This window comes from Crotalus tigris, unplaced genomic scaffold (assembly GCF_016545835.1).
Source record: "Crotalus tigris isolate CLP2741 ecotype Arizona unplaced genomic scaffold, ASM1654583v1 scf7180000024338.4412243, whole genome shotgun sequence".
Classification (NCBI taxonomy): domain Eukaryota; kingdom Metazoa; phylum Chordata; class Lepidosauria; order Squamata; family Viperidae; genus Crotalus; species Crotalus tigris.
Genome location: NW_024100508.1, coordinates 3613415 through 3640939, shown reverse-complemented (window position 1 = coordinate 3640939; position 27525 = coordinate 3613415). Strand labels below are relative to the sequence as shown.

General features: G+C 42.9%; 1 long non-coding RNA gene across 2 annotated transcripts in view; it reads left to right on the top strand.

The window, feature by feature from the left end:
- Positions 1-224: 224 nt before the first annotated feature.
- LOC120300138 overlaps positions 225-27525 on the top strand; it is a 39610-nt gene continuing 12309 nt past the window's right edge. Inside the window, exons 1-2 of one of the 2 annotated variants that reach the window (XR_005554558.1) lie at positions 225-283; positions 8021-8160. This is a non-coding gene — a long non-coding RNA (uncharacterized LOC120300138). Of the gene's footprint in view, positions 284-1996; positions 2049-8020; positions 8161-27525 lie in introns of those variants that run through there. The other variant, XR_005554559.1, reaches the window with a different exon arrangement.

The window sequence follows — 27525 nt, the reverse complement described above, 5'->3', positions numbered from 1 at the left end:
CGATAGTAAGCTTCCCTTAGGTCTAGTTTAGAAAAAAAATTTCCCTTTCGAGAGAGCATGTCTTTCATGAGGGGCAGAGGGTATAGGTTGCTTTCACTGATGTTGGAATATTCATGAACAGGAAGAGTCATGTGGTAACTCAGTCAGCCAATGTGAAGAAAGTGCTACTGAGTCTGTTCAAAAGAGTATTGAGTTAGGAGCTGGATTTCCAGTCTCAAGTTTTGTCTCTGGTCTGTCTCTGTAAGAAGTCTTCAATTAAGCTATGTTGCTGTAAAGAAGAATGGTATTGTAAATATTTTTATATAAATATATGGTATTGTAAATATTTTTATATAAATATTTGAATCAGCTAAATGCAGTCAACTGTGAGAGCTTCTGATTTATTTTTCACCATTAGAGAAATTAAAATTCTCTAATAGGTTATGCGCCCAGAGCTTACTAAGGACTGCATTGTAATTTAAAGCTGGAAGAAATTGCCTGTGTTTAGAAAGTATAAGAACAAGGCAGAATTAGCAGAATGGCTGCAATGGAATTTGAGGAAAACTCTGTGCCTCGTTTGGGCCAGAAGAATTACATTGTGTGGGCTGCAAAAATGGAATGTTTGCTGAAAGCAAAAGAGCTGTGATACATTGTTGAAAATCCACCACAAGTGTTTGCAGCAGTTGATCAGAAAAGTCATGATAGAGCAATGGCTTATCTTATCTTGAATTTAGATGATGACCAATTTCTAAATGTTGCAAATTTAAAGACTGCAAAGGAGATATGGTTGAAATTGAGAGCTGTGCACATGAATGTTTCTGCTTGCAACATAGTGCAATTGTCAAGAAAACTTTACAGAGCCTGTTTGCAACCAGGTGAATCTGTGGAACAGCATTTAAATAAAATGCAAAGTTTATTTTTGGCCTTAGAACAACATGGGATTAAATTCCCTGAGTCCCAGAAGGTTTTATTGGTGTTGAACAGTTTAGATAAAACCTGGGACACAGTTTCTGCAATATTTGAGTGCAAAGAAGAGCAAGACTTAAATTTTGAGGCTTTAAAGGCATGTTTGCTTAATGAAGAAGAAAAACACCATTTTAGAAGCAGCCACGAGGAGGAGAAATTCCTGAGGAGGGAGTCCAGACTGCAAGTCTCCAGAGGAGAAGAAACAAGCAGATCAGACCCGGACCAAATTGCAACAAAGGAGAGATTTTGCAAGCAGAGAGCTGCTCGGCGGGAAAAGACTTGCTACAATTTGCAGAAAAAGACATTTGTGCAAGGAAAAAGGACTGCTTTGCAAAAGGAACATTTTGGTATTGCAAAAGTTTGCAATAGCAACAATAGAGACAAGTGGCTAATAGATAGTGGGGCAAGGCAAACAATTGCTAATGATTCTAAATTATTTTGCAGGTTTGTTCCAGTAGCACAAGAAGCTGTGGCTTTGGCAAATGGCCAGAAAGCAAAAGTTATTGGAAGAGGCGATGTAAAAATTCCATATTTGGAATCAAAGTTTACCAATATGCTTTGTGTACCTGAGATGGAACATAATTTGTTAAGTGTGTCTAATTTAGACAAACAAGGTTTTGAGGTCATTTTTGTAAATGGGAAATGTCTCATCAAAAGGAATGGGAATATTTGTGCAGAAGGCATAAAGGAAGATAATCTATATGTATTGCAGGGACAAAAGGTTCAATGTTCCCATATATTTAAGAATGTTGCAGAGCATGATTCATGTGTTCATCTTCTGCATAGAAGACTTGGCCATGCAAGCTTTAAAGTTTTGCAGCCAATGCAAGATTTTGCAGAAGGGCTAAATTTGAAGGGATGCAAAACATATTTGGACTGTGCAGTATGCAAAGCATCGAAGTCAAAGGCATTCTCAGTTAGTAAATGTAGCACAAGACAAACAAAAAGTTCTAGAGCTGGTTCATGCAGATCTGGTGGGACCTATGCAAGCCAGTTTGGGAGGAGCAAAATATGCACTGGTAATTGTTGATGATTATAGCAGGTATTCATTTTGCTATTTGCTTAGAGCAAAGACAGAGGTGCTACAACAATTCAAACAGTGGGTAAGTTTTGTAGAGAGAAGGTACAGACAACAAGTGTGTCAGTTGCAAACTGACAGAGGTACTGAATTTATGTCAACTAAATTCCAACAATGGTTGGGGCAGTTGGGGATAAGACACAGACGTAGAAATCCTTACTCAGCAGCAGAGAATGGTGTAGCTGAAAGAAGGAATGGTGTTTTGCAAACAATGAAAGATTCATTATTGGAGGATTCTGGTTTGAGCAGGTCATATTGGGGAGAAGCCATATTGACTGCTAATTATATAGTTAACAGGCTATGGAGTTCCTCCATTAATAATACTCCATATGCCATTCTATATGGGAGAAAGCCATCACTGGCACATTTGAGAATTTTTGGAAGTACTGCATGGGTACATATTCCAAAAGCAATTAGAAGAAAGGGACAGCAAAAGGCAAAAAAGCTCAGGTTTGTGGGCTATGAGCCAGGGTCAAAAGGATATTGCTTTAGCGATGGAAGTAAAAGAGTTATAATTTCAAGGTCTGCTAATTTTGCAGAACAAAATTGGGACAGAATTAATGCAAATTCTGGGTATGTCTCACTTAATGACGGTGATCTATTTAGTGATAATAATTCATCTAATAATGAAAAAATCATTATTGAAGATGTCCATATTTCTGGAGAAGAGGCTGAACAAGACAGGAAGCCAGAAAGACTTGAGACACAGGAGCAGTTAATACCACGTAGGTCAGAGCGATGTAATAAAGGAATTCCATCTGACAGGTATTCTGCCAGCAAGGTAAAGGTTTGCAATGTGTGGTATGAGCCAAGAAGTTATAAAGAGGTGTTGGCATTACAAAAAGCTGAACAAGAAAAATGGAAGGAGGCCATGGATAAAGAGATGAAATCCATGGGAGACCATGAAGTATTTAAATCAGTGACTTTGCCACAGGGAACAAAAGCTGTGGGTTGTAAATGGGTATATAAGAAAAAGGTATTGCCAAATAATGATGTACAGTATAAGGCCAGGTTAGTGGCACAATGTTTTTCACGATTAAAGAATGTGTTAAGTCATTAGGTCTGATGTCTCTTCCTGTCATGAAGGGAGAAGTGTTGGAATATTCATAAACAGGAAGAGTCATGTGGTAACTCCGTCAGTCAATGTGAAGAAAGTGCTACTGAGTCTGTGCAAAAGAGTATTGAGTTAGGAGCTGGATTTCCAGTCTCAAGTTTTGTCTCTGGTCTGTCTCTGTAAGAAGTCTTCAATTAAGCTATGTTGCTGTAAAGAAGAATGGTATTGTAAATATTTTTATATAAATATAAAGTTATTTGAATCAGCTAAATGCAGTCAACTGTGAGAGCTTCTGATTTATTTTTCACCATTAGAGAAATTAAAATTCTCTAACAACTGATTGTATTCAGGGCCCTATAATCCACGCATAAGCGTAAAGAGCCATCCTTCTTCTCTCTAAAGAGGACCGGGGCAGCCACTTCAGGCTTGGCTGGCTCAATGAACCCTCTCTCTAGGTTGTTTTAATGAATCTCTCCATTTCCTCCTTCTCCTTTGGGCTCATGGAGTATAATCTGGGCTTCGGGAGTTTTGCTCCAGGCTTGAATTCAATGGCACAGTCTGTGGGTCAGTGGGGGGGGGGAGCTCATCCGCCCTCTCCTCACTGAAAACTTCAGCAAGGTCTCTGTATTCCTCTGATATTTCTGTTAGTCCCTTTTCCTCTCCCATGGATGCTTTTACTATTCTTGATTCTGGTAGCCCCCCTTGGGATTTTAAGTCCATAGGGTCCCCCTTCAGGAATTTGATTTCCGTCATCCTCCAATTCACCCAGGGGTTCCATTTTTTTAACCATTCCATTCCTAGGATCATTGGGCATTCCATGCCTGGGGTCACCACAAACGTTATGTCCTCCTAATGTTTGCCCAGGGAGAGGTGTGTTGGTAAAGTGGCTAGGGTAGCTGTCACCCCTCCTGCTATGGATCCATCTAACTGGCCAAATGAGATGGGTTGTTCCAGTATCCTCGACTGAATTCCCAGATTCCCCACTAGTGTTGGGCTAATGAGGCAGCGGGTGCAGCCAGAGTCTATTAAGGCTTTCACCTTCACGGTTTCGGGCATGGGGGGAATTAATATAGTCACTGTCTTGAGGATGGGTGCGATGCGTCCACTTACCAGGGGTTCGCCCTCCGAGCTGTCATCTGAGGCATCCACTCACCCTGCGATGTAGGCTGGAGTTTTTTCCCCCTGATGAGCAGAGGTGAGGGGTTCCACAATTTCCATCATTCTCATGGCAGTTTCTTTTGGCTTAGCTGAAGGCTTTCTGGATTTGCTGATTGGGGATTTGTCTGGGTTGTGCTGGGGGGTTTGGAGCAGCATTCTACAGCTCGATGCTCTTCTCTTCCGTATTTGAAACACCCCATTTGCTTCTTGGCTGTAGCCAATGGTTTCACTGGTTCGTGTGTCAACTCAGGCGGGGAGCAGCTCCATTGTTTTCCTCGGCAGTGTCTCTTCAATATGTCGATCTCTGCTTCCTCTGCAAAGACGTACCATTCCTCAAGTTGGTGTGGGTCCCCTTGGGAAAGGCAAGCATCATATAGGTCATAATTTAGACCGTCTTTGAAATGGCTAAGGAGGATGTCTTCTGGCCAATTCAGTTTGCTGGCAATGGCCCGGAATTCTTGTGTATATTCAGCCACCGGGCGTTTGCCTTGCCTCATTGTTTTTATCCTTTTGCAGGCTTTGCGATCAGCCAGGGAGTCTTCAAATCGCCTTCTCAGAGAAGACATGAAACGGTTGAAGTCGTTGAGTTCTGGGGCATTGGAGCCATGCAAGTTCACCACCCAATCTGCAGCTGGTCCATCCAGGGCAGATTGCACGATCCGGATGTGGGCTTTGTCGCTAGGGATGTCCCGTCCATATTCCTCCATGTAGCTGAGGACTTGGATTAGGAAAAACCCCAAGCGTGTTGGCTCCCCTTTGAATTTCACCTCCAATGGCGGACGTCTTGGAATGGATCGGTGCCTCTGTTGTTGGTGGTAGTGTCTTCCGTCCAGATCGCCATCTGTGGTTCGGTAGGGGGTGGGGACTACTGGATCAGCAGATGTCCCCAGGGCTGCAGGTTCCACTTCCCCCTCGGTATCTCTCCCTTTGCGGCTCCAGGAGCTGGGGCGGCCGTAGGGCTCAGGATTCTCTTCTCCTAGGGAGCTGAGAGTTCTCTTCATCAGGTCAATAGCTTTCTCTAGGATCCAGTCTGAGTACGGTGCCCAGCTTTCTCCCTCTTTACTTGCGTGCAGGGATTTCTCCATCTCCTGCTTCCATTCTGGTTGCTTGGTCCCCCGTCTCAGGGTCACCTTTCTTGATTCCTTTCCCCACTCACTTTTCTTTCCAACGCCCATTGACCAGCGAGGCTTGTGTTCCCGTGTCTCCACCACTTCTTCTCCTGAGGAATCTGATCTCTCGGATCCCGACACCCGGCAAGGTTCCAGTCGGGGCAGCAGCTCTCTTTCCGGGGAGTTTTCCCCCTTTCTTGCTCCATTGTCTGACATGGTAATTTTTTGCAAAATCCCCCAGCGAGGGTCTCCCTTCTAGATGGATTAATTTTGCAAGTCCTGTCTAATGTAAGGACCCACCCCACTTTGCATCTTAAGAAGACAGAACTCTTGGAATAATTCTTCCAACAGGCATCCTTTATAAAGAGAAAATGGTTGCAGGCATTCTAGACAGGACTTGGGGTCCAAGCTCTCCCATTCAAGGTTTTAAGGAGTTCCCCAGTAGCCCCACCCAATCACCCCCTTCTTCCAGCGACAGTCTCAGGCATTACACTTTCACCCCCTTTTCCTTACTCCCGACTGGATGGAGACTTCAGAGAGAATTACATGAAAATAATAGCCCCATTATTATGGTTAGTCCTTTTGGTGATATACACATCCAGTTCCTTTGAGGTGTAGCAAAGGAAGTGAGGGCCATAAAGCCCCTTTGTTCACCCGCTTCCCTTCATCGAATGACAGAATCCAGAGAAGGCAGAAATGGTATTTTCTGTAGCTGATAACTACAGATGAAATATAATTGGATTTTGACAGGAGAAGTACTTTTTTCGCTGTCGCAATAACTTTACCAGATGGGACAAGGACATCATGTTGATCAGGCTGGACAATCCTGTTAACAACAGTACACACACCGTTTCTCTCAGCTTGCCTTCCAGCCTTCCCAGTGTGGGCTCAATTTGCTGTGTTATGGGGTGGGCACAACCACATCTCCTCAAGTTAAGGATCTCTGTCTATACTCTCAGACCCAGCTTTTGATGTAACATCAACTAGCTCTAAGGTCCCACTATGTGACCCATGAATATTGGAATGTGGATGGACAATGGGATTATCTAAGATTCCATTTCTTCATCAGTTGCACACCCACAAGGTCCTTGGAATAAAAGAAAAAAGTAAGGGACTGGCATGCTGTATAGATAAAAAAAAAACCTATAGGATCAGGTTTATTTATAGCAGTGCTGTTGGGAATCAGAAAAGTCCCATTAGCATGGCAGTCTTGCCTAGCTACATTAGCTTTAATAATGGGGTGTTTTGTGAATGGTCATGGCCGTTTTGGAAATGGAGAAGTCTCCCACAGAGGTTTTCAGAGTATATTTACCACTTGCTCTCAAAATACCAAATATGAACTCAAAAACATGGTCTATCCTTGGATGGATATAAAATCTCTGTGGATGGTTGCAGAGGACTTCTTCCTTTTAAGTCCTGGTGGTGCAGTGGTTAGAATGCAGTATTGCAGGCTATCTCTGCTCCCAGTCTGGAATTCGATCCTGACGGGGCTCAAGGTTGACTCAGCCTTCCATCCTTTTGAGGTTGATAAAAGGAGGACTCAGACTGTTGGGGGCAATATGTGGATGCTGTAAATCACCCAGAGAGTGCAGTATATAGGTCTAAGATTGCTTTTGCTAGTAAGGCCATGGAAGTGTTACATACACTCTCAACTTTGGCTTATGGTCATCCACACGTTCAAGCCTGTCAAGGTAGGTTGATGTTGTAAGCCCACCTTGTTTTCTACCTAGGATTCTACCAAATAGGTGTAGCTAGAGCAGACAAATCACACAGCCTTGGTCAAGAGCTGAGAAATAATTAAGGATTCACACAAACAATTTTTAATTAACTACTGAGGCACCACAGTTTTTTTGAAATACATGGAGACCCAGTGAATTTAAACTTTACTGCTTTCAATGCAAATTTGCTCTTTCTCATACACACATATACACCCATCCATGTTTAGCACATCCTTCTCAATTAGGCTGCCAGGCACCAAATAGAGGGACAGAAATTCCTACGTTGTGAATCCAAAGATGACTCGAGGAGTGGGTGACCCCTATTTATCCTCAAAAGTTCTTGATTTGTTGATTAGCTGGGATTGGGGTTTATTCCACATTCTCAGGCTCAGCTTTGTCTGATTCAGATGACATTTTTCCTTTGTTTCCTTAGATTTATTTCCATCTCATCTGCCCTCCGCAAAAGATCTTTTAGACAAGATTCCTGGCTTTTTGTTCTTGTACACAATACAAATTCATGGGTCTGCTTCATCTTCAGATATGGAAGTTTCAGTATGCTGGCTGAGGAATTTTGGGAGTGGAAGTTCACAAGTCTTAATGTTGCCAAGTTTGGAGACCGCCATTCTAGGTCATCTCCAGGGGATGCGAGATCAATTCTATGAACTAGCAAAATCCCCACTATTTCAACATGGCAATCTTTGCATAGAGTGCCAGAGAAATTTGAGAAACCTTCAAATGTCCATCAGCTGATTTAAGACCTATGACAAAAAAGATCCTGTGCAAACATATAAGTAAATCTGATTTTCCTCATCCCTTTGAACAGCTTTGGAAGACAATACTTCCTATTCCAGGCAATGAGATCAGCTCCATTGGTTGGAGACAATGGAAATTATAGCTCTATGAATCTAAGTGGTAAATTATGAAAAGTAGAATTTTCCCTATTTTTTATTTTTTTCAGTGACTTATCCCGATGTCCCTCATTGTGCTAACATTAACATACTTGATTATGAGGTGTGTCGAGCAGCTCACCGAGGGTTGCCAGCAACAAGCAGAACATTGTGTGCAGGTATCCTGGAAGGAGGCAAAGATTCATGTAAGGTAAGATGATCCATTTTAAGACAGACTCCTAAAGAAATGATACTAATTTTCAATGCTATGACTGAGACCTAACCTTGAAGGCATCTTGTAGAAACATATAAAGTTATGGCTTTTGCTAACTCAAATTCCTTCTAGGTGTCTAGATTTCCAGACTTCCCAATACTGGTGATTCTGGTGGGGGAAACTCAAGAAGTTAATTTCTTCTACAAAGATCCTAGACTGGGGAACATCGAAGTGATATATTGGGGGCTATATGTGAATGGATGATGGGAGGGAATTGTTTACTCCACTTTCCATTCATAGATACTGTAGTAATGTTTCATGATTGATTTTTCTCAACAGTGTGACTCTGGGGAACCCTTCATCTGTAATGGACAAATCCAGGGCATTTTATCTTTGGGGGGCAATACTTGTGCCCAACCATGTGAGCCTGGCCTCTACACCAAGGTCTTTGATTATACTGACTGGATCCAGAGCATTATTTCAGGAAATATAGCTGCGACTTGCCCCCCGTGAAAACTTTTGAAAAAGTTAAGAGGAGAAAATGTAACATATTAGTACATCTCTTCTATATCCCTAACCATATTCAACTGCATTGGAATATATTCCCAGGCAGTAAGCTTTTTTCAGACTCAAGCCTTTGAAGTAAGAAATGCTCAAAATAGTGTTGCAGGGATCATGTCCCATTTAATTTCAGTATAAAACAATCTCAGTAAAATGGAGGCCTGTTTTAGGGTGAGGTGCAAACTTTTCTGACTCTAAAATGGGCCATTCCAAATATTTCAACCTCTGAATATCTTTCATTTCTGTCCACTTCTGGGACAGTGGGGTCTTTGATGCTCTCTGAGCTTCTCTCCTTGCAGATGTTTCATTACCCAGCTAGGTAACATCATCAGTGCTGGAATATTCTCTTCTATTGGTACTTCTTACAATACGCTCATATGGAGTCATGCAGTCACCTCACCAACATATCCATATACCCGGGTCCCACTGTTGTCTAAAAAGGATCCCAGATTACCTTCCACTTCCCAATAACTAAATAGAATCTTTTGAGAATCATGTTTTCATGTAAATTCTCAGGTATCCACAGCAATAAAATCGTATAAATTGTCGCTTCTTTTCTGATCCTTTGGTTTTGCAAACGAATGGCCTGTTAAATGGCAGCATTTGAACAACTGGGCTTAAAAGCTCTAAAAAGTCTTACATGGACTTCCGGTTTTGCGTGCTTGAAACTGAGTGACGAATTTGATCTTCTCTTTTCTATTCTATATTTAATTTCCTGGAAAAGATCCCCAAGAAGCAAAATACCTACGAAAGGAAAGGAGGGGGATTTCTGCCCCACCCTTATACTAAGGGAAGTGGTGAATTAATCTTTTTATGGAGGATCAAAATATATGGAAGTGAAACAAATATAAAACCTGAAATTTAAAACTAAAATCTAAAATTGTTGAATGGTTAAGACTCTCATTCTAAAGATTTTGAAAATTGAAAAATAAATAGATGCTGACACGTAGTGGTGGATGAAGACTATGAGAACTGTGACTTTAATATAAGACTTGGAAAAACCTGGGAAAAGCTAATCTGTGTTTCTGACCTTCAAAGCTGTGACAAAAAGGAGAGACAATAATCTGGGCTGTAAACAATGTGAGTTATAAATTTCAGGGAAAAAAATCTTTTTTGAACTATTTGGATTACAAATACTGTATCTATTTAATCGGGACTCTAAAGCTGTTTGCAGAGAAAAGAAAAGAAGAGAAAAACTCAAATTCTTGGCCATCATGGATCAGAGACATGTAAAAAGAACATATCAAGAAAACATAAATACTCCATAGGTGGAGATATATAGTATACCGCAAATAATTCAAATAACAATGATTTTAAACCACAAAGAAATCCAAAATAACTTTGAAAATACAGTATAAATCAATCTATTTCCAAGTTAACTCTACAACAAAAAAATTCCCAGAAAACAAGAACAGAGAAGGAGCAGATAAAACAGATAAATGGATACAAAATTGAGAATAGAGACTTAAAGATGGAACTTAATAAAACAAGTAAACATAATTTAATCCTAGTGAGAAAAATATCACAATAATTGGGAAAATGATGATGGGACCTCCCAGAGAGAATACTTAAAAAAGAAACATTTGTTTGAATATGGTTAAAGAAATAGAAAAGATTTGGAATATATATGTCACTCTAAGAGGGATGAATCCCATAAATAATATAGTATGCTTTCCTCCCCCCTGTTTTAGATATTTAATTGTAATTGAATTTAAGAAAATTATCATGGATAAAAAATGTTTTGAATAAGAGTTAAAGGACTAAATGATTAGATGTATTAAATGGAATATTTAAAGATTAAACATATTTTTAATTATGGTTAAAAAGAATAAGAAATATTGGAAACAAATATATATTAGCTTAGGAGGGATATATATTTTAAGTAGTATGTTATTTTTTATGTTTCTTTACTCTTGCTCTCCTTTCTTTTTTTTCACTGTTTTATCTATTCCTTATTAAAAAGTTTTTATTTTCCATTTATTCATACAAAATACAATTAAATTCCTAACCACTGGTACCGCCTGCCCATTCCCCCCAGGCTGCATCCACCCTCTCTAACCTTCCCCATATCCCTCCTCTTTCTCTCCTCCCCTCCTACTCTCTTCCCCTCCCCTTCTCCTCTAACCATCCTACTTCCTTCCTACTCCTTCCTCCCCTCTCATCCGTCTCACACACATGAATGCAACATAGAGGAAATGCCCAAGCATTTACCATGACTATATTATCATTACCCACCCACTCACCCACCCACCCACCCTCAACCCTCCCCCCCTCGCTTCCCAGAGCAGAGTACAGGGTTATTATTAAGAAAGTTAACAATAATAAGAAAATAAAACAAAAAAGAAAAAAGAAAAAAAAGAGAAGAAAAAACATCATACTTAACCTTTAACTCCCCTTAAATTAAGTCATATAAACAAATCTCTACAACAGTTACTATAAAATTTACTCATAAAATAAATGAAACTTTATAGTCCCATATTTTTTCTGAATATAATCTATCCATCTTCTCCATACAATAATATATCTTTCTTGTGTATGATCCTTCAAATAAGCAGAAATTTTTGCCATTTCTGCAAAGTTAGAAACTTTAAATATCCATTCTTCTAAAGTAGGCAACGAGTCCTTCTTCCAATAGGAGCCTACTAATAACCTTGCTGCAGTTAATAAATTCAACATTAAAGTAGTTTCTTTGTCATTTAAATCCACAAAGATACCCAATAAGAATAATTGAGGGGTGAACTTTATCTTCCTTTTAAAAATCTTTTGAATGTTCCATCAAATCATAATCCAAAAAGCCTTTACCTTTTTACAATTCCACCAAACATGAAAATATGTCGCATCCATATTACCACATCTCCAACATTTGGGTTGTAAATTTGGATACATACAAGATAATTTTTTAGGATCTAAATGCCATCTGTAAAACATTTTATAAAAATTTTCCCTCAAATTTTGAGCTTGTGTAAATCTAACATTTCTAATCCAAATTGTCTCCCATAAGACCAGTGGGATCGGATCCTGGATATTCTGAGCCCATTTAATCATACAGTCTTTAACCAATTCTGTTTCAGAGTCTAAATCTATTAAAGCATTGTAAATTCTTTTTATATGGGCCTGACTCTGATCTTTAATCTGAATAACCAGATTTCCATCTTCTAGTGTTATTCCTTCTTTTTTATCTACAGTCCACCTGTCCACTATTTGTAAATATTGAAACCATGACTGTAGAATATTTTCTTGCCTTAATATATCTAGAGATTTTAAATGCCAATCCGAACCTGACCAAGTTAATAATTCTTTATACAAAATTTTATCAAAATTCATCCCCTTAGAAATTCCCTCAATTGCATGTCTAGGAATTCCCCAGATAGGTATTTTACAGTTTAACCTATAATAATACTTTTTTCCAAACTCGAAGTAAGGCACTCCTCAAAATATGTGATTTGAAAGCCCGGTCCACTTTCTTATTAAAAATTAAATATGCATGCCAACCATACATTAAGTCCCATCCTTCAAGAACAAGAATATCCTTATCTGTTAAATTAAGCCAATCACTTATCCAAGTTAAGGCGTCTGCATCATAGTATAATTTCAAGTTAGATGCTTTAAGTCCTCCTCTTTCTCGGGCATCTTGCAAAATCTTAAACTTAACCCTTGGTTTTTTCCCAGCCCAAATGAATTTATTGATACCCTTCTGCCATTCCTCCAAATTTACATCTTTTTTTTAAAATAGGTATCATCTGAAACAAGAAAAGAAACTTTGGTAGAACATTCATTTTTACAGCTGAAATTCTCCCCAACAATGACAACTGCAGTTTTTTCCAGTCATTTAAATCCTTTTGCACTTTTGCCCATAGTAATTCATAATTATTTTTATACAATTTTCCATTTGAGGCAGTTAAATATACTCCCAGATATTTAACCTTTTTCACCATCTGAAAACCTGTGGCTTTAACCAAACTTTCCTTGTCATTGGCTAACATATTCTTAGATAATATCTTAGTCTTATGGTTATTGACTTTAAAACCAGAAACTTTTCCATACTGTGTTATAAGTTCTAATAGACAATCAACCACTCTAATCGGTTGTTCCAAAATCAAAACCAAATCATCCGCAAAAGCCCGTAATTTATACTCATTTTTTCTTATCTTTATACCCTTGATTACTGTTGATTCTCGAATCTGGATCAACAAAATCTCCAATGTCAAAACACATAACAATGGAGATAATGGACATCCTTGTCTTGTCCCTTTTTCAATATTAAAAGTCTCAGTCAATCCCACATTAACAACAATTTGAGCAGATTGTTGCTGATATATAGCTTTAAGTGCATGTAAAAAATTACCCCCAAAATTCATTTTCTCTATCATTTTCTCTACGCCTATCTATTCCTTAAGAAATGTAAAAGTGTGAGATGGTTCATATGGAAAAAATAGAGTTAAATTTTTAAATGTAATTCAAAGGAAATCAATTAAAATTATTAAGTGGATTATGGATTATAGAAATCAATTGTTAGTGATTGTTTTACCAATGTAAACCCAGACAACACACTGTTCACCAATTATTAAATGATTTATGTTTTTAAAAAATCAATAAATTACAAAAAAAAGTAGAAAGAAAAAGGTCTGACCTGGTGGAAAGGATACTACGAGAGTGGGAAATTGGAAAAAAATATTGTGAAAGATGGCAATGAAGCTCACAATTGCTTAGGTTCATATAGGTCGGGAAGCCATCACCAAACCAACCTGTTCGATCGCCTAATGCAATGTGTAAAGCCAATGGACGTTTGTTCTTACATTTATGGATTGCTAGCAGAGATCAGATCATTACATAACCTAAACTGAGCTGGGTTTGATTTTGCTATTATTGAGAACTCAGCTTCCATCTTAGGTAGTCCTCCCTCGGCAGTCCTTTAACGGGACTCATTCTCAGATAAGTCTACCTTGGCCCTTCCTTTCATCTACAAACCAAATACATTGTTCTTAATCTGTTTAATTCAATAGTATGTAATGTAGCGATAATCATCTTGGATAGATTTTTGACCCAATGAGGACAGGAGCAGTAAGGGCTATTAATCGTGAATGCTTCCAAGCTGGGGGAAGTACGGTCCAACTATCAGGTGCAGGGGATGCCCTCATTTCTTGCTTGTGAGTACCCCAGTAGTATCTAGTGGGCACTGTGAGAAACAAAATCTTGGACCAAGATAGGTTTTGGTCAATCTAGCAGAGCTGTTATCTAAAGCACAGGTGAGAAGCCATCAAATAGAAAAGAACTGTATATTTAACTTTTATTAACATTTCATGTAAATAAAATTAAGTCAAACTGAGTGTCTGGCCCAGCTCCAGGAAAGCTGCATCACAGGAGGCCATTCAAAAACTAAGCAAATCTGTTGAACCAGAAAAAAAAAGTTAAGCTCCTGGATCTTTCCATTGTGCAAACCCAGCCAATGATGCTTATGGCCCAAGACTACAAGCATAGATTGTATTTTTATGAATGGCTAAAGGAAATCAAACATGGGCAGGCCAAGCAACCAGTGGCCTTGAAAGAAGTGTCCCCCACCCAGTTTTTTTCAGTGTAGTAAGATATGAAAAAAAATGGAAAAGAAGCTCTTAAGAATCTGAATAGATGATATTTTCAGTCAATGTGTAAGAAAGTCTCTTTCTTCCTTGCACCCATCCAAAAATACTCCCATTTTTTATGCAAATAAAAGCATGGCTAAAAATATGGTCATTTCTTACAAGGCAAGAATAACACTGTGTTAGGACTGCAAAGAGGTTCAAAAACAGAATTCTCTACCAACAGGAGTTCTGGTGCAATATTTATGAGATCAGACTGCTAAAGAGAAAACAGTCTGCTGTGTTCAAAGGGTGTGTGATATGCAATCCATAGCTGGCCCATCAGGTGAGTTCTGATTTGTACATCAGAATGGCTGCTTTAAATTCTAAGGCTAAGCCATTGACAATCACATTACACAAACCTCAAGAAAGAGAGGTTGGTCTGCCAATTAGAACATTATTTGTTTTCTAGCAAATAACCAATCTTTTTTGGAATCTCTAAGAAGAGATTCCTAGATGGATATTTCATGGTGTGGCTGCTGCTAAAAATGCCAGTGCTGGTTTCCTGAATGGGTCTGCCTGGGTCCCACAGCAAGTCTCCTAGGGGATCTAGCCAAAGCACACCTGAAACAGGCCAGGAAAATATGCACACCCATGTGGAGTTTCAATGTGGAAGTTTTGCTAGCAATAGCAACTCCATAACAACAGCAGATAAATTGATAAGGGGAAAGTGATAAGCATTAGGCAGGAGCCCAGCATTACTTAACAATCTCTACATTGAGATGCTTCTCCAACTGAAAGGTTCTGAAACAGCATTCAAATGATGCTCAAGAGATTTCAGCTATTAATATTGCACAATAATAATAATAATAATAATAATGAAAAATCACTAAAAATGATGTGTCTGCATAATTACTGAAGTAATGCTGTATTAGCAATATGTGACTACCCAAATGCGCATTACACTTGGAAACAATGTATGTAGCAAAACTGTCCATTGTATGCCTGTGAGAAACTAACCTAATGTATTACAATGTAGATTTCTATGTGTGTTCCTTTGTTCCTGAGAAAAGGAAAGTATAAAACTGTAGTCTGAACCCGCCCTCCATGTTTAGAATTGCTAGTCTTCATTGCTTCTGAACCTGCACAATAAATCTCTCTGCTAAACCCTCTGGAATTCGTAAAAGTTCCTTGCATTTTCCACAAGACTATGACCTAAGTCAAGTCTCCTAAAAAAAAAAAAAAAAGGCATGCCCAGGAGATCAATCTCTCCAAAACACAAGACAGTTCTCAGGAAAAAAAAAGCAAAATGCTGTAATTCTCTACTACTGACTGCTAGTTGATGGGTAAGGAAAAGTGGATTCACCTAAGAAAACTTTGGAGAGGTGAGGAGTTGCATCAATTGTATTAACCAAGGTAGTTCTGCCAGCAGCCCCATGTCTAATTTAGATTGGGGAACCTATTGTCACATGGAACTGTTTTGTCGTTTTCTATCTTGCTTTTTATGGATTCAGACATTTTCTGAAAATAAATATGAAATCAGGTGCTTCAAAATGTCAACTATTAAAAGACATTTCCTTAGGAGAAAGATCAGGTTTCCCCATGGCAATTTTATTTCCCAAAGAATGAATACAGGATTGCCCTAGATATCTTATTCTAAGTAGAACCCTGCTCAGAAATCATTGTCTACTCCCTATTGTATGCCTTCTTACTCTCTTGTAATCTCTTCCTCTATAATGAATGTAAAAACTGTTATGTCCTGAGCCTGTGGAAGCAGGCTCGGGGCATTGCAACGGTCCTGGGCAGGTGCAAGCTGCCTGGGACCAGACTGGCTGTCACCAGCACTTGCGCGCAGGCGCGGGTGCTGGCGTGCCAAATGTTGCAGATTGGCCCAGGAATGGCCTATAAAAGAGGCCGGGAGATTTGGGCGTTGTCGGCGTCTTGTAACCAGTATTCTGAACAGAAATAAAGAAGTTCCTGAGAACTACAACTGCTTCTCGTGTCATTGCCATTTCGCGAAGGACGCAACACTGGCGACGAAGGTGGGATTACCTTACATCGACCGAAGAAAGGTGTAAGCTTACCCGAGAGAGTCCTGAGCGGTAGGAACGGTGTTGACTCGGCAGCTACCCTCCAATCCAGCGAGCATCAGGGGTAGGCTGGCTGATAGACCCTTCCTTTTCTACAAAAATGGCAAAAGTTGGAAGACTTTCAGAATTCGACGTCTCGCATCCGGAAAGATGGGAGTCCTACGTAGCCAGGGTGGAAAACTATCTTAAAGTCAACCAAGTAAGAGAAGATAGTTTGAAAGCCGCCACCCTGCTGTGCGTTTGCGGTCAAGATGCATTTGAAATCACTGAAAACATAGCAGCACCTGTACCTCTAGAATCTGTTAACTACACAGATCTCAAAAAACTACTCAAGGAACACTTCCAGCCAAAGCTGTCCATCATCACTTGGTGCCACACCTTTGAACAGAGGGATCAGCAACCCAGAGAATCAGCCAAAGAATACATTGCTGCGCTGAGAAAAGCCGCTAAACACTGCGAATTCAAGGATCTAGAAGAACGGCTGAGAGACAGATTTGTATGCGGACTGAGGCATAGAGAATTACAGCAGAGACTTTTTGCTAAAGAAGACTTATCATTCCAAGATGCCTTGAGAGAGGTTACTGCAGAAGAGGTAGCGGGCGGCGCCATCAAGAACATGAGGCCGATCCGAAGCACTCCAGAGGCTGCGTCCATGCACAAGGGAGGAGCCCAAAGGAACCCAGAGGAGGATCCTGACGATGAAGTAGACCGTCTCTACCCCACAAAAGAAGGGAAACAGAAAGGTAGCTCTTCAGCTCTCCCCAAGTGCCTCGGTTGTGGAGGTCGCCACAAGAGGATCGACTGTAGATTCCGCTCCGCTATCTGTAGGGCATGCGGAAAGCAGGGACACATTGCAGCTGTGTGTCTGGGCCGTCAGAAGGTACAACCTCAGGAAGAATTGCGCCTGAAAGGTACCAGGGTTCCCAGCCAAAACAGGGTGGGGTTCTGCGCTTCGCGAAGAAGCATTTACAAACAGGCACACACAAGCCCATCAAGAAAAAGCTGTCACTTAAAGTGAAGCTACAAGGGGTTCCATTGGCTATGGAACTGGATACGGTGTCTGCACTTTCGATCATTTCAATGCACACGTTTAGGAAGATTTGTTCTGGCAGCGGATTTCAGTCCAAGCTGAGGCCTTCCGACATTGTGTTAACAGACTTTCAAAACTCCAGAGTGTGTGTTAAGGGTGAGGCCACCCTTAACGTACAGTATAAGGATTTTGAAGGTCCACTAGATGTAATAGTAGTAGGGGGGGAACGAACGAGTCTCATAGGACTCGATTGGTTTGAGGCCTTGGGAATACACGTCACAGGGCTCAATAGTTTGCAAACACTTGACCTACAAGAAGTCTGCAAAGAATTTGCAGATGTTTTCAGCCCCCAGCTGGGCACGTACAAAGGACTCCCTGTGTCACTGAAGTTAGACCCCACTGTCACCCCTATTAGAATCAAAGCAAGAAGGGTCCCTTTTGCTTTAAAGGGTAAAATTGACACTGAATTAGACAAATTGATTCAGCAAGGAGTCTTAGAACCTGTCGACTCCAGTCCTTGGGAAACCCCCATTGTCACGCCTCTTAAGGCAAATGGGGACATTCGCATCTGTGCAGATTACAAATGCACTCTAAATAAGGCATTGCAGCAACATGCCTATCCTGTTCCTGTGGTCAGTCATATCCTGGCCTCCCTCAAGGGGGGGGGGGCGTTTTTGCAAAGCTTGACCTAGCTCAGACGTATCAACAGCTGCCTGTTGATGATGCTGCTGCTGTAGCTCAGACCATTGTGACCCATAGGGGGGTATTCAAGGTAAAGAGGTTACAATTTGGAGTAAATGTTGCTCCTGGAATTTTCCAAAGCATAATGGAAAACACACTACGGGGTATACCAGGGGTTTGCCCCTATTTTGATGATGTCTTAATTGCAGGGGACTCTACACACAACTTAGCTGAGAGATTAAGGGCTGTTCTGCTGATGTTCAGGAAAACGGGCCTCAAACTTAAGAAGGACAAATGTAAAATTGGGGTGCCTTCTACAGATTTTCTGGGATTCAAAATCGATGCTACCGGAATTCACCCTGCTGAATCCAAACTGAAAGCCATTATGCATGCCCCTAGGCCGAAGTCCAAGGCCGAACTACAGGCTTTTCTGGGCCTTCTGAATTTCTATAACTCCTTCCTCCCAAACAAGGCTAGTGTAGCCGAGCCTCTTCACAGGCTCTTGGACAAACAGGCAGTGTGGCAGTGGTCACAAAAACACGAAGCAAGTTTCAATGAGGTCAAGGCCTTACTCACTTCTAACAGTGTGCTTGCACATTTCAATGAATCCCTTCCTGTGTGCATCGCTTGTGATGCTTCTTCTTATGGGGTGGGAGCCGTACTAAGCCACCTCAGATCAGACGGAACTCAGGTTCCTGTTGCATATTACTCCAGAACCTTGTCTTCTGCTGAGCAAAATTATGCTCAAATAGACAGGGAGGCTTTAGCTGTTGTTGCTGGAATCAAAAAATTCCATGATTTCCTATATGGCAGGCATTTCACGGTCTTCACTGACCATAAGCCTTTGTTGGGACTGTTTACCACACATAAACAAACTCCCCAGATCATCTCCCCCAGAATGCTGAGATGGTCTATCTTTCTGTTTGCCTATGATTTCTCCTTACTTCACAAACCTGGGAAGGAAATGGGCCATGCTGATGGCCTCAGTAGATTACCCCTGCCGGTAATAGAAGCTGACCCTGCACCAACTATCAATATCCTCTCCATTCACACCTTGCCTGAGTCTCCTTTGGATGCCAGGGATGTGGCCGCTGAATCAGCCACAGATCTCACACTTTCACGTGTCCTTTCTTGGGTTTTATCTGGATGGCCAGAGAGCTGTCCTGGCACTGAGTTTCAGAGTTTCTGGTCCAAAAGGAACAAATTGTCCACCTTCCAGGGTTGTCTGCTTTGGGGAAGCAGAGTTGTCATTCCTACCTCAATGAGGACTAGGGTCTTAGGTTCCCTCCACGAGGGTCATCCTGGCATTGTACGCATGAAGGTGCTTGTGCGCAGCCATTTGTGGTGGCCTGGGTTAGATAGAGACATTGAGGCTAAGGTGCATGCATGCCACCTTTGTCAACGCTCGCGCCCTGAAATGCCCCAAGCTCCTGTACATAGATGGGAGGAAACACAGTCTCCATGGTCTAGGGTGCACATTGACTATGCTGGGCCCTTTCAGGGTCAATTCTTCTTGGTCCTAGTTGATAGCCATTCAAAATGGCTTGAGGTTGTACCTGTCTCTTCCACCACCACTGCAAAGACTATTCAAGTACTGAGGGGGATTTTTGCTGCACACGGGCTTCCAGACGTCCTCGTGTCTGACAATGGCCCTCAATTCACTTCTTCCGAATTCCAAGCTTTCTTACAGGCCAACATGATTCGTCATGCCACCTCTGCGCCCTTCCACCCATCCACCAACGGTATGGCTGAACGCATGGTTCGCATCACCAAGGACGCCTTGAAGAAAATTGCCTATGGAGACTGGCATCACAGGTTGGCTGACTTCCTCCTTTCTTATCGCACTACACCGTCCACTTCTACTGGGAGGAGCCCAGCTGAACTTCGTTGGGTGCGCAAACTGACCACCAAGCTTGACCAGTTGCATCCAGACAGACTTCCTTCCACACTCACACACCCCAGGCACCTAGACAACTACTTGTGGGTGCCCCGGTTTCGACTCGTAACTATGGGCCTGGCCATTCATGGGTCCCCGCCACTGAATCCAGAGTCACAGGTCCTCTGTCCTACAAGGTGTCCCTGGACAACGGTTGTGTCCTGCGTCGACACATCGACCAGCTCCGCACTAGACAGGACCTTCCCACTGAGACTCCTGGGTCTTTTCCAGGGGGGGAGGGGGACCCTTTTGGGCAAAGGGAAGAGTACGGGCTGCTGCCCATCATTAACGAGGAAGCTACAGACAGCTCATTCCAAAGTTCTGTGAGTGCTCCAAACAGGGATTCACGGAGCCCAATTAGAACTCAGGCACCAGTGCCTACTCCAGCCAGGGAGTCACCCCGAGGGCATAATCACTACTCACCTGCATCACTCAGTACTCCAGTCAGGGAGGATATCCGGGAGCGTCCAAACAAACCACACCCTACAAGAGAGCTGGCACACAGTCCCTCTAGTTGGCCCGACACTACCTTTGTCCCTAGAAGGGGGAAGCACACAGGGAGGTGGTCGAGGAACCAAATCCCAACTACAACACCTCTGACTTCACTCAGGGGACAACTGAGTTTTGGGACAGCACTGAAAACCCCACAAGCCCGGGGACAGAACAGGAACAAGGGGAAAGACAACCTCCTGACAGGTCTTGGACGGGCCTGGGAGGTTCTACAGAATCGCCCAACAGTGACAGTCACTTAAGAGGGCCAGAGAGCCTGCAGCTAGGCAGGACAACCAGGTCAAACAGAGAAAGAAGCCCTGGCCTGACGAGCCCGGTGGGCAAGCAAGCAGGCCAGGCATTGGAGCACAGTCCTTGGGAATCACCAGGGTGTAACAGGGGGGACAGGTATGCATCACCCCTCAGTCAGGGGGTACTTGGCAGGTACCCAGAAGTCAGGAGGTCACAGAGAGCCAGAAGATCTCCTAAGTATTTAGAAGATTTTGTAACTCTATTGGCAAAACAGAGTTAACAGAGAACATTCCTGTACACATAGGAAACTAGAACACTGGGAATGATAGAAGCAGAGGGAATAACTGGCACTAGGTAGTATGGGCACCACACTCACATTGGGTTGTATGTTATTATTGTATGATCATAGTCTTAGCCGGGGGGGAAGGGGTGTTATGTCCTGAGCCTGTGGAAGCAGGCTCGGGGCATTGCAACGGTCCTGGGCAGGTGCAAGCTGCCCGGGACCAGATTGGCTGTCACCAGCACTTGCGCACATGCGCGGGTGCTGGCGCGCCAAATGTTGCAGATTGGCCCGGGAATGGCCTATAAAAGAGGCCGGGAGATTTGGGCGTTGTCAGTGTCTTGTAACCAGTATGCTGAACAGAAATAAAGAAGTTCCTGAGAACTACAACTGCTTCTGGTGTCATTGCCATTTCGCGAAGGACGCAACAAAAACCAACATTAATTCTTTTCTAATTATCTCAGTGCTGGGGTGAGCGTTCCAAAGGACAGAGGAATGGGGGAAGGGGCTGTAAGAGCTACCCTTTTACTTGGCTTCCTTGTAAGTCAGGTTTTGGAAACCTTTCCTGTCCTTTGTCCTCACCCAGATGTTTGGGATAGTATTCTTTGGACACTATGAAGCAGAGGTGTCAAACTATCAGCCCACAGGCCTGATTGCCAGCAATGGGGAAAAAAGTCATGATAAGTCATGATACGTCACATGACGTTGTGAGTTTAACACCCCAATTATAAAGCAAAGGAAAACTAAGTAAAATCACTAGCACATCTGCGGTCATGTGATCGGATTTAGTAACAGTTTAGTTTAACACCTGAGTTGCCTGTCAAGGACTCCTGGTACAGTCAGATTCTCCTAGCTGCAATCAGTGAAACAAATTAAATCTTCTTCTCACATTAGCTATAGAAATATGTCTGGAACTCCTTCCTGCTAAATAGAAAAAAGCCTTGATATCCTTACCAGTGACCAACAGCTATTTTAATCTAATACATTAATATGCCTTTCCGGTTTAAAAAACCTTCTGATAACAGACTGGAGATATGGTTTCATCCTTAAACTTTACAGCAGATAAGCTGTATTTTAGCAAATCAGTTCTAGATATATATTCTAGCCTACTGAACAGAAATGATATATATGACATAAGGCCTCCGAATGCTCACATGTCAAGAAATTGGAAGCAGATATTTATTCTGCAGTTCTGCTTGCTGGCTTTGGCCCAAAATAATAAAAATGGGTGTGGTTGGTAAAATAATCAGATTAATAAACAATTAAACATCTGAACCTTGAACAGATGACTAAATAAACATATTGCTTATTTATTACTTCAATCTAGATGCAGTTTGAAAGAAACTTGCATCTAAGCAGCTCCTAAAATATTAGAATTGAATAATGGGAAGAAAGCAAATGTTTTCATTAAATTGCTAGTTGTGTCCCTTTAATTCGAGACTTCATGACACTTTACATAACAGAAGAGCACCTTTCCTAAAATCATTACCTGGAGGGGGGGGGAATGAAAGGTACAAAGGCATCTTGTCTGCAGACAGGAAAACAATAACAAAAATGACATGCCACATGTGATACAGTTTGTGCCCCTTACTTTAGTATTAAATACTGAAGATTTATATACATTAGCTGGCTTCAACAGCAGCCTATGCTCAGACTAAAAAACAGATGTTGTGTTCTCACAAAGAAAACAATTACAGTATATGAGGGCTTCACTTGTGACTGACATGATAAAACAGTGGCTTCCCACCATTCACCAAACCATAGTTACTGCCCCATTCCATTTCAAAGCTACCCCAGCTTTTGTGAGAATTCCATTATTAGAAATTCAAGCTGTTTTAGCAAAATTAAGGCAAAAGCAGGGGGGGGGAAGGGCCTTGATGCCCGAATCTGATGTACCCCAACCTTCTTGCCAATGTTCCTAATCTTCATGTAAGTGCTAATCTATGATGAAAAGACAAGACAAGATATTTGGGCCAATACTGTCATACAATCTCCAATTAATGATGATGATGGTTTATTAAACTTGTGGAATAGTGTCATTTGGCTGAAAGGTTACCTTCTGTATTAAGTCTGCTTGGGTGCACATTCTTTTCAAACAAATGGATTTTTTTGACGGCGTGGAGTTGGTAATCAATTGTTTCCCAGATGTACTGGAACTGCAACACCCATGATTAATATGATCAGATCTTTATGTGTTCACTGGCTATGATAAGAGGAGGCAACATATGAGGCTATTCAAATATGTTGAAATCAAGACCATCTACCCACGTACATTTTTCACGTGGTACTTGCTTAGCCCAGAACATGGGATTAGCAACCAAGAAATGAGCAGGTGTGAAATGACTGACCCTGGTGTAATAATTTCTGTTATCACCCATACAGTCAGCTACAAAGTTTCCCATGTAAATATAAGCTATTTAACGCAAAGAATGGAAAGGCTTTTATCTTGTTAAAAGGGGTCCAGTGAGAAAGCACCACATATACCACAGTAATGACATCTGTCCCATTCTTTGAGAACATTACCATAGATAAAGCATGTGGTAGAAGATATTCGTGAATCATTAACTGAGTTAGCAGGATAAACACAGGTATGGGTACTATGCATTTTATTAGAATGGGTAATGTTGAGTGCTTGGCGAAAAGCAGACACGAGAAGCAGTTGTAGTTCTCAGGTTTTCTTTTATTCTGTGTTCAGCTTACAGGTGAAGGCTTCAGCAATGCCCAAAAGCTCCCAGCCTCTTATATAGGCAATTCCCGGGTCAATGTGTTACTTTTCCTGCGCCAGCACCCGCGCATGCGCACAGGCGCTGGCGACAGCCTGTCTGGTCCCGGGCAGCTTGCACCTGCCCGGGACTGCCTGCAAACGCCCCGAGCCCGTTTGCAAGGCTCGGGACATAACACCCCTTTCCCCCGGGCTAAGACTACTACCAACATACAATTATTTCTTGATGCAGTGTTCTACTCCCCAGTGCTCCTACTGTTTACTGGCTTTTGTTTAGCCAGCAATGTTATGTAATCCTCTAAGTACTTAGGAGATTTCCTTGCTCTCTGTGACCTTCTCAGCTCTGGGTTTCTGACAGGTGTTCCCTGACTGAAGGGAGACGTGAACCTGTTCTCCTTATCTTGCCCTGGTGCCTTCCAAGGACTGTGCCCCAATGCCTGGCCTGCTTGCTCGCCCACTGGGCTCGTCAGGCCAGGGCTTTCTGTCACTTTGTGACCTGGTTGACCTGCCTAGCTGTAGGCCCTCGGGCCCCTTGAAGTGATAGCCACTGCTGGGCGTCTCTGTAGAACCTCCTAGGTCCGTCCAAGACCTGTCAGGAGGCTGTCCATTCCCTAAACCCCGTTCTGTGTCCGGGCTCGTGTGGGTTTCTGTACCTTCCCCAAACTCAGTTACTCCCTGATTTGGGCTAGAGGTGTTGCGGTCGGGACTTGGTTCCTCGACCACCTCCCTGTATGTTTGACCCCCTGTAGGACTTGGGGTAAGGTCAGGCCAACTCTGGGGATTATGTGCCAGCTCTCTTGCGGGGTATGATTTATTGGGATGCTCCCGGGTATCCTCCCTGACTGGAGTACTGTGCTGTGCAGGTGAATAGTGATTGTACCCCCGGGGTGACTCCCTGGCTGGAGTAGGCGTGAATGCCTGGTAGTTGGATAGGCTCTTAGAATTCCTGTTTGGGGCACTCGCGGAATCTTGGAATGGGCCGTTTGTGGCTCCATCATTGGAGGTGGGCAGCAGCTCGTGCCCCTCCCTTTGCTCTAAAGGGTCCCCCTCCCCCCCTGGAAAAGACCCAGGAGTCTCATCTGGAAGATCCCGCCTAGGGCGGAGTTGGTCGATGTGCCTACGCAGGACACGATCGTTGTTCAGGGCTACCTCGTAGGACAGAGGACCTGTGACCCTGGAAATAGAAGCGGGGACCCATGTATGACCAGGCCCGTAATTGCGAGTCCAAACCGGGGCACCCACAAGTAGTTGTCTAGGTGCCCTAGGATGTGAGGTAGATGAAGGCAGTCTGTCCGGATGCAACCGGTCAAGCTTCATAGTAAGTTTGCGCCCCCAGCGAAGTTCAGCTGGGCTTCTCCCTGTAGAAGTGGAAGGTGTGGTGCAATAAGAAAGGAGAAAGTCAGCCAACCTGTGATGCCAGTCCCCGTAGGTGAGTCTTTTCAAGGCATCCTTTGTGATGCGGACCATGCGTTCAGCCATACCGTTGGTGGACGGGTGGAAGGGTGCAGACGTGGCATGACGAATCATGTTAGCCTGTAAGAAAGCTTGGAATTCGGAGGAAGTAAATTGAGGGCCGTTGTCAGACACGATGACATCTGGGAGCCCGTGTGCAGCAAAAATCCCCCTCAGTACCTGAATAGTCTTTGCAGTGGTGGTGGATGAGACAGGTACAACCTCAAGCCATTTTGAATGACTGTCAACGAGGACCAAGAAGAACTGGCCCTGAAAGGGCCCAGCGTAGTCAATGTGCACCCTAGACCATGGGGACTGTGTATCCTCCCATCTATGCACAGGAGCTTGGGGCATCTCTGGGCGAGAGCGCTGGCACAGGTGGCATGCATGCACCTTAGCCTCAATGTCCTTATCTAAACCAGGCCACCACAAGTGGCTGCGCGCAAGGGCCTTCATGCGAACAATGCCAGGATGACCCTCGTGGAGGGACTCTAAGATCCTAGTCCTCATTGAGGTGGGAATGACAACTCTGTTTCCCCAAAGCAGACAACCCTGAGAAGTGGACAACTCGTTCCTTTTGGACCAGAAACTCTGAAACTCAGGACTAGGGCAGTGCTCAGGCCATCCAGACAAAACCCAAGAAAGGACACGTGAAAGTGTGTGATCTGTGCCTGTTTCAGCGGCAACATCCCTGGCATTCAGAGGGGACTCGGGCAAGGCTTGGATGGATAGAATGTTGACAGCTGGCGCAGGGTCAGCTTCTACTACTGGCAGGGGCAATCTACTGAGGCCATCAGCATGGCCCATTTCTTTCCCAGGCTTGTGGAGTAAGGAAAAATCATATGCAGACAGAAAAATAGACCACCTAAGCATTCTAGGGGAAATGATTTGGGGAGTTTGTTTACGTGTGGTAAACAGTCCCAGCAGAGGCTTATGGTCAGTGAAGACCGTGAAATGCCTGCCATACAAAAAATCATGGAATTTTTTAATTCCAGCAACAACAGCCAGAGCCTCCCTGTCTATCTGAGCATAGTTGCGCTCAGCAGAAGACAGTGTTCTGGAGTAATATGCAACAGGAACCTGAGTTCCATCAGACCTGAGGTGGCTCAGGACGGCTCCTACCCCGTAAGGGGAAGCATCACAAGCGATGCACACAGGAAGGGACTCATTGAAGTGTGCAAGTACACTGTTAGAAGTGAGTAAGGCCTTGACCTCATTGAAACTAGCCTCATGTGTTTGTGACCACTGCCAAACTGCTTGTTTGTCTAATAGCCTGTGAAGAGGCTCAGCTACACTAGCTTTATGTGGAAGAAAGGAATTGTAGAAATTCAGGAGGCCCAGAAAGGCCTGAAGTTCGGCCTTAGACTTTGGCCTAGGTGCTTCTAAAATGGCAGTTAGTTTGGATTCAGCAGGGTGAATCCCAGCAGCATCAATTTTGAATCCCAGAAATTCAGTAGAAGGCACCCCAATTTTGCATTTGTCTTTTTTGAGCTTGAGGCCTGTTTTCCTGAACCTTAACAGAACAGCCCTTAGCCTTTCAGCTAGAATGTGTGTGGAGTCTCCTGCAATTAAGACATCATCAAAGTAGGGGCAAACCCCGGTATGCCCCGTAGTGTGTTTTCCATTACGCTTTGGAAAATCCCAGGAGCGACATTCACTCCAAACTGTAGCCTTTTTACCTTAAAGGCTCCCCTGTGGGTCACAATAGTCTGAGCTATAGCAGCATCATCATCAACAGGCAGCTGTTGATATGCTTGAGCTAGGTCAAGCTTTGCAAAAACGCGCCCCCCCTTGAGGGAGGCCAGAATATGACTGACCACAGGAACAGGATTTGCTGCAATGCCTTATTAAGAGTGCATTTGTAGTCAGCACAAATGCGAATGTCCCCATTTGCCTTTAGAGGCGTGACAATGGGGGTCTCCCAAGGGCTGGAATCAACAGGTTCTAGAATTCCCTGTTGGATCAGTTTGTCTAACTCAGTGTCAATTTTACTCTTTAAAGCAAAAGGGACCCTTCTTGCTTTAATTCTAATGGGAGTGACAGTGGGGTCTAGTTTTAAGGACACAGGGGGTCCCTTGAATGTGCCCAGCTGGGGGCTGAAGACATCTGCAAATTCTTTGCAGACTTCCTGTAGGTCGAGTGTTTGTAAGCTGTTGAGCCCCGTGACGTGTATCCCCAAGGCTTCAAACCAATCGAGTCCTATGAGACTCGTTCGTTCACCCCCTACTACTAATAGGTCTAGTGGACCTTCAAAATTCTTATACTGTACGTTAAGGGTGGCCTCCTCCTTAACACACACTCTCGAATTTTGAAA